Below are 7,787 nucleotides of genomic sequence, written 5' to 3'. Positions count from 1 at the left end.
TTCCAGATTCATAAGGCCCCATCCTTACCCAAGACTATATCAGCAGTAAGGCTTGCTGGGGAGAAGAGACCCTGACATGTTGAGCTGCCTGCTTGCTGTCCAGATCTCCAGAATCTCACCTTTCATGAGTTCTCACCCATGCTAGGGTGGACTTTCAGTGATGTCTTTGAGTTGTCCATGTGCTTATAATTGCTCACCCATACCCCTGCAAGTGACCCTAATAAAATTAGTGGCTCCTTAAGTTGGACTTTGGGGAGGTATTTAGAGTGAGCAGCTTTGTTCCCATCTCCCCAGTAGTGTCACGTGACACAAGTGGCACCTGGACAAGGACTAACAATAACAAAACTGGCTTTAAGATGAGTGATTGCACAGTCTTGGCTACGGAGCAAGAAATGCAACCGAGGATGAATGATGGGAAAGTGGCACACTTTTGGGGGGTCCTGATAATGCCCATCTGTCTTCTTCCTCAGGCAAGGGTTGCATGGGTTTTGCTGTATGTAGTGAGGTGCTTAACTTTCTGAGCCATCAGAAAGCAATGTGTTCATGGTGTGTATCCCAAACTGAGAGTCTGTCTCTGTGAAGCATTGAGTGGCGTGGCTGTTTGGCACGTGTAGTTTACTATGTGGTTTGGCTTGTATGGTTTACTTTGTGGAGACTGCCTGAGAATGGTTGAAGGTTTGGGACAAATTTTCCAGTCGCTGCGAGCAAAATGATGAGAATGTCAGCAGGTTTCCACGGAGGTTGCACTGGTATAGGTATCAACTTATTTTGCTTGAGCCGAGACCGTTGTTGGTGGAAATTTGCTTGTGAATGAGAAGAATCACAGTGGGAAAAAGTGAGACTAGCATCCTCTCTGCCGGCCTCTGATTTGTTAGTTAGAGAAAAGAGAGAATGAGTTTTCCTCCGGCGCGGTGAGTGAGTTGTCTGAGTTGTCTGCTACCGACGGTCCTATTATCATCATGGGTCGCCGCCCCGCCCCGTGTTACCGGTATTGTAAGAACAAGCCGAACCCAAAGTCTCACTTCTGCTGAGGTGTCCCTGATGCTAAAATCCGCATCTTTGACTTGGGACGGAAGAAGGCAAAAGTTGATGAATTCCCGCTTTGTGGCCACATGGTGTCAGATGAATATGAACAACTCTCTTCCGAAGCTCTGGAGGCTGCCCGTATTTGTGCCAACAAATACATGGTAAAGAGTTGTGGCAAGGATGGCTTTCATATTCGAGTGAGGCTTCACCCCTTTCATGTCATCCGAATCAACAAGATGTTGTCCTGTGCTGGGGCTGACAGGCTCCAGACAGGCATGCGTGGTGCCTTTGGGAAGCCCCAGGGCACAGTGGCCAGGGTTCACATTGGCCAGGTCATCATGTCCATCCGCACTAAGCTGCAAAATAAGGAACATGTGATTGAGGCTCTTCGTAGAGCCAAGTTCAAATTCCCTGGCCGCCAGAAGATCCACATCTCAAAGAAATGGGGCTTTACTAAGTTTAATGCACATGAATTTGAAGATATGGTTGCTGAGAAGCTACTCATTACTGATGGCTGTGGGGTCAAATATATTCCTAATCGTGGTCCCCTGGACAAGTGGTGAGCCCTACACTCCTGAGAGCTTTCACGGTGCTCTCCTGTACCCTACCAAATCATGTTCAGTAATAAATCTCACATCCAGTCTGCTTAAAAAAAAAAAAAGAGAGAGAGAGAATGAGATGGAGAAGACAGTTTGTCATTTCTTATGGTGGGGGATGGAGGAAGAAAAAAGAACACGAGTTAGATTTGTGCTGACAAGCACTATCTGGTTTCCAAAACTGTAACCAGACTTGTAAACCGAATGAGGAGGACACAGTAGAGGAAACAGAAGATGTCTCTCAAATCCAATCTTTAACAGAGAAGAAGGAAAAGTTCATGATTCAACACCCAGTTAGGGGCTTAATAACAGACAGCAAGGAAGGGAGCATGGTTAGAAGCGATACAAGACAGCCTGTAGCTCTGACTTTTAATAGAGATAAAGGGAAATTCTAATTCAGCATGGACAAAGGACGTAGACAATGGCCCAGTCTAAAAAATGCATTATGAAGCTGGGCGGTGATGGGGCACACCTTTAATCCCAGCACTAGGGAGGCAGAGAGAGGCAGATCTCTGTGAGTTTGAGGCCAGCCTGATCTACAAGAGCTAGTTCCAGGACAGGCACCAAAGCAACAGAGAAACCTTGTCTCGAAAAATAACAAAACAAAACAAAAAATCTTTGATGACCAGGAAATCCTTGGCATCTGAACTGCTTGAACTGGGATGATTGTTTGAATAATCAATACAGCAGTCCCTTGCCACCTGACTTGTGAGGCTGTGGGACATGGGGGGAAATGGGATAGGGTTAAGCGATACAAAGGTAGAGAAATGTAGTACTGTGGCCATGCCCAACTCCTTGAGGCAAAGAGGACATAAACCAAAGTAGCTGTAGGGAATCAGTCCCCGATGGACTGGTTTACAGGAGCCACTGTAGATGCTTGTTCTTACCAGCATAGATCCCAGAGACCGGAAGACAATGGTGGAGGGACAAGCACCGCTAAGAGAACTGGACACACAAGAAGGAGTGCTTGGTGTTGAATTTACAGGGCCAAATAAGACTATGTTCACTAGAGAATTGAGAAAAACAATTCACTAAGAGATATGGATCCCTGGCTGTGTTGTTCAGACTTTATGATAGGACATAATCTGTATGACATCCACTGAGTTCAGTGAACTTAAATCACATAGAGTAGCATGTGAATCAGGCTCACAAGATGCTAAAGCAAATAAAAACATGTAAAGAAGGCAATCTAAGCAAAAGGACTATGAGATTCAAGCTCCAATGTCAGGAACAGAGGAACATCATAGGTTGCTGGAAAGTTGAAGAGAATGTGAGATGTACTAGTCAGATAAATCATACTCTATCTCTTGGCAGATACCCAGGCACATGCTAACATATACAGGCAATACACAGGTAGGCACTCATACACAGACTGTTAAACAGGCAGCAGGTGGGTACACATAGCTTTACACAGGCTGGATGACTTCTGACTTAAGACCACATTTCTATGAAATCTGCCCAAACATGGCATTCTTCCAGAGACAGCCACAAAACAGATTATATTACTGTCCCCAGGTCCCTGGTTATCTAATGTCAGCCATCATTAGCTGACTCACAGCCCCACTGGATGCCCAGTGTCAGTCCTATTATTTTCCACACATAAACTGCCCTGTGGAGCCCTTTGTTCCATTTTGTGGCTCATCTGCACTGATCAGAAACAAATGTTGCTCAATTTGCATTAAATCAGAGTCCATACAGAAAAATATTTGCTCAAAGACCAAAGGTGAGACTGATGAGTCTTTGAAAAGCCTTAAGTTCCTTGAGTAGTTCATCATAGGAACAAAGAAAACAGAAAGCAAAGAAGTGCAAGTGAGTCCCCATTCTCCTCCCCAGTGTAGAACAAGGAAGTGCACAGATATGGGAGCCTCTCTGGCTGCTCCCCTCAACAGGGTGGCCAGGATGCCTGCAATGAGGATCATGCAGAGTGACAGGAAGCCTCATATTGAATTATGGATTTATTTTTCTTTTATCAATGTAGTTAATTCTGGAACATGCTCTGCCTTGGAGTTTGGTGTTCCCAGGAGTATCAGAGGCAATAAATATCAGATGCTAGATATGATAACACAGCAGTATTTATAGAAATGACTAGTTTTAACTCAAGTTTGGGCAGCTTTCTACCTTGAATGTGTTGATAACCAGATAGATATCTGAGGCTTTCAAAACTATGAAGGATATTGCTACCATCGTTGGTTATATGCCCAAATTAGACAATAAGTCCCCATTGATGAAGGCTCCAAAAGCATTGACATTAACAGAAAGAGAATGAAGTTAGAACTGAACTGAAAGTGCTCTACCTATTGGCTGGTTTTTATAGTGACAGAAGGTGTCATGTTGGTTGCTGGGGGATTGTCACTAGCGTTTCTAATGACAGTGGATCCTGAATGCTACAATATCAAAATCTCAAGCAAGATTCCATTGAAGGTGTAATAGTGGCATGAACCATTCAGGGTGCTACCAACTGCTTTCCATTTGGATTGAAGGACCACTCAACAGAGGGAATTTTACGTGTACTATCTAAGTTAGTTCAAAATCATTGCTTAGAGCAATCATTGACCAGCACTGATGAAATAATTACAGTCATTGTTATCTTAAATCAATGAAATATGTCTCACAAATTGGCTTCTAAACATGCTTGCATATGCCTATAGATGACTGATGTTAGCTGCAATAGATTATAAGAGAAAATTCCCTTTTGTAAATGATAGTGTCCACAGAAGCTCATAACTATTAGCAAAGTTCCTCAGAAAAAGTGATTGTCACTATGGGATAACGGCACAATGCTTAGCTTTAGACAGACTTCTCTATCACTACCTCCAAGACTCAGGGAGCATTGAAGAAGAGGCAGCAGAAATAATGAGAGTTGGTATAAGGGACTGAATGTTATGTAGCAATTTCTTCCCAGTTGAAACATACCATGGAAGAAGGAAGCTGAAGAAGTTCCAAAAGACTTCTTAAGACTCAGAGGAAAAAAAAAAAACAAAAACAAAAACAAAACAAAAAAAAAAACAACTCACAAGTCTCAATAAATTCCTGAAGTTTACTAGATTCACAAAACCCTCCTTTCCTAAGGGTATATTACCAGTAAAGACTATAGAGGAGAAACCTACTGAAATATCCATAAGTCATGCAGAAAGATTCAGAATTTCAGCTTTTGAGTGTTGCCACCTGTAATGGAGTATACCTTTGATGGTGCAAATGCCTTTCATTCCTCTATATTCCTATAGGTAATTCAAATAAATTCTATGTTCACCACATAGCCTTGAGAATATTTTTGCTTTGGCATGCTATTTATTCTCTATCTTGTGTGAAAAGACATTTGTTCATGATGCATCCAGAAAAGTGTCACACTGCTATGTGATTCTGCCTCATTATAGACTCAGAGTCAATAGCACCAAGGATTATTGCCTAAAATCTCTAGAACTGTGAGTCAAAAGTCAAGTCTTCTTCCCTTAAATTGTTTATGTTAAGTTCCACACACATCCCATTCAGGAGAGGGTTAGACTGCAAGATGAAGATGAAGTGGCCTTGAGTGGCCTAGTCTAGGTTGGAAGATGCACAAAGAAGAATCAAGAGACAAAGAGGGTATCTGATTATCCACTTGTCCTCCTCATCTCCTCTGCCTGGCCATACACTTAAGCATCCTTGAAGGACTTTTCCTGGCTACCCAAAAAGGAAAAAAAAAAAAAAAACCTGTCAGCTTGCTACACAGGTTTTGGTCAAAATAGCAAGATCTGCTAACTTCTCACCTTCTGCCTTCCTACTTTTTTCTTCTGTTTTTTTTTTCCCCACTGACCTTTCCTGAGTAGTACAAATGTTGGAGCTCACTGTAGCTTCTAGACTGGGGTTGGCAGAGGAGTGGGTTGAATCCTGCTGGGTGCACCATAATAAAAATTTAGATAAATAGGTACTCAAACATTAAGAAGCTCTAGTGCCCTAAATGACCAGATGACTGGGAGCTAAGTGTAATAATTCAGGTCTGTAATCTAGCACTTAGGAGGCAGAGGCAAGAGCTCCATGAGTCATAAACCAAATGCATCTGTTGCAAGCCTGGACTACTGAGCAAGGCCAGAAAGTAATCAAACCAAACCAAAACTAAGCAAAAACAATGCAAATTAGAAAAAAAGGAAACAAAGAGCCTAGGTAGAAATTAATGATAAGTTGATAGAACAATTTCTCGAATATACTTAGTATGTATATATTATGAATATATATGAATATACTTCCTTATAACTATACCCCTTAAATGTGTTTAAGCATTGTGTGATGGTCAAGATTTGTTTCAATATTTAAGAATATGGCAATGTTAAATAAGTTCTTTGGTCATTATACAGTGACACATGGATCAAATCTTTATACCATATCTGACATGCAAATTAAGACACAATTAAACTAGAAAACTGCTTCAGGGGGACAGTGGCATGAGGTATGGCAGCAGGTGGAGGGGAAGGAGCAGGAGCAAGGTATAGTAACTCAGGTATGAAAATGCCTTATCAAAACCCATCACTATGTATGCTTACATCAAACATTAATTATCTAAAAGGGTAAAGAACCCAGGGTTGTAGGCACGCAGTACGCATGAATGCACACAAACACGATGTTTTCAGTGCATTGACTCCTGTGCTAGCTGAACCAGCAGCCACAAGTGCAGGCTGCTGCTTTTCTGTTCTCCCCAAATACAAACCTCCAGGCCTTTGTCAGAGTGATGGAAAGCCTATCAGCGAGTTAACCTGAGCCAGCGAGAGGATTTGACAACGTCTTAAATAGGTTTTCAACCAATCTTCATTAATTTAGCTCTTTCTTGTCTACCCTGCTTCTAGCATGCTTGATGTCACCAATTATTGAGTCTTTTGGAGGTGCTGGTATAAATTGTGTTTGCTGTTGGATTTCCTCCTGATTGCTTGGCATTCAGTTTTCTCGAGCCTCAAAACTGTTTTCCCCATTGTCCATCTGATTTACACCATATACAGTTCAGATATCGGTTACTCCTTCCCCGCCTTCTGTGGCTAGCCTTTGTTATCCTTTGGTCAAGATGTTAGGACAAAAAAATAGAAGCAGCTTCAGGGGACCAATTGACCATCTTTATGCAACCCTCTTTACTTTTTTATTCACCTGAATTAATAATGCATATTTAGAGCAGTGGAATTTTAGAGATTTTACTTCTGAAGCTATCTCTGTTTAGTCCTCAGACATGAAATGGTAGCATGGTGGCAGAGGAAATTGTTGTTCCAAAAGGACTTTTTCTTACTGCTTTAGAAATAATCTTCACTGTTTTCTTGAAACAAATGGGAGTAGTGATAAATCTTATCTTAGCATCTCCTTGTACATCATATTTAAAGAAATCACTGTAAGATATTATGACTTTACTTATCCTTCGGTGTTTTGTAATTTCTTAGCTTTTCTTCTTCTTTATCTGCTGTTAAATACACACTAAACTTCCTGAATTTGTCCTCCATGTCTCTCCGTCTTGCATTTTGTAGATAATTCCTACCTACATCTTCTGGCTTGTGCATTAGCTCCACACATTGTCCACTCTGCAAAGTTACTTAACACTGGTTTTTTATTTAAGCGCCGTAATTGGTATTGCCTCATGCTTGAATCCTGTCTTACATTGCTGCTATTTTAAGTGCATCTCTATGCGTCAATTTTTTTTTGAAATGTCTGTCTTTCTCAGAATGCCCTTCTGCTCAGATGCTGCTATTTCATGACAACCTTCTTTCTTGCCTGTTGTAAGATGTTTCTCTTCAGTGATGATGGGGGAGTTACCTGCTTCTGGGTACATGTATGATATTTATTGTGTAGCAAGGTGATTTTTTTTTGAGTAACCAGACAACATCCTCCAGTGGTACCTGTGTGTAGCATCAGGTAGAGGAGATGGGGAGGACAAGTATATAACCAGATATCCTCTAGGTCTCTTTGATTCTTCTTTGAACATCTTTCCTAGAGCAAGCCACTCAAGGGCACTTCATCTTGCATTCCAGCCCTGTCCTGAAGAAGACAGTTGGAGAACTCTAGTTCAGGATGATGCCATCTGCACTCCACTTTTGAGAGCTTCTCCATGCTTCATTCATACATCTCTTTTTCATTTTCTAATCCTGTTATTCTTAATTGTTTTGCAATAAAATGTTCCATAAAGCTCATATAATCCTAACATCTATTTCCAGTCCT

General features: G+C 41.5%; 1 pseudogene; it reads left to right on the top strand.

Annotated features, from left to right (window-relative positions):
- Window positions 1–956: 956 nt before the first annotated feature.
- On the top strand, window positions 957–1,604 carry LOC130873286 (60S ribosomal protein L10-like; annotated as a pseudogene).
- The last annotated feature ends 6,183 nt before the right edge of the window (window positions 1,605–7,787 follow it).

This window comes from Chionomys nivalis, chromosome 4 (assembly GCF_950005125.1).
Source record: "Chionomys nivalis chromosome 4, mChiNiv1.1, whole genome shotgun sequence".
Lineage (NCBI taxonomy): Eukaryota > Metazoa > Chordata > Mammalia > Rodentia > Cricetidae > Chionomys > Chionomys nivalis.
Note: the sequence above shows the minus strand (reverse complement) of the source record. Positions and strands in the feature narration are given on the sequence as shown.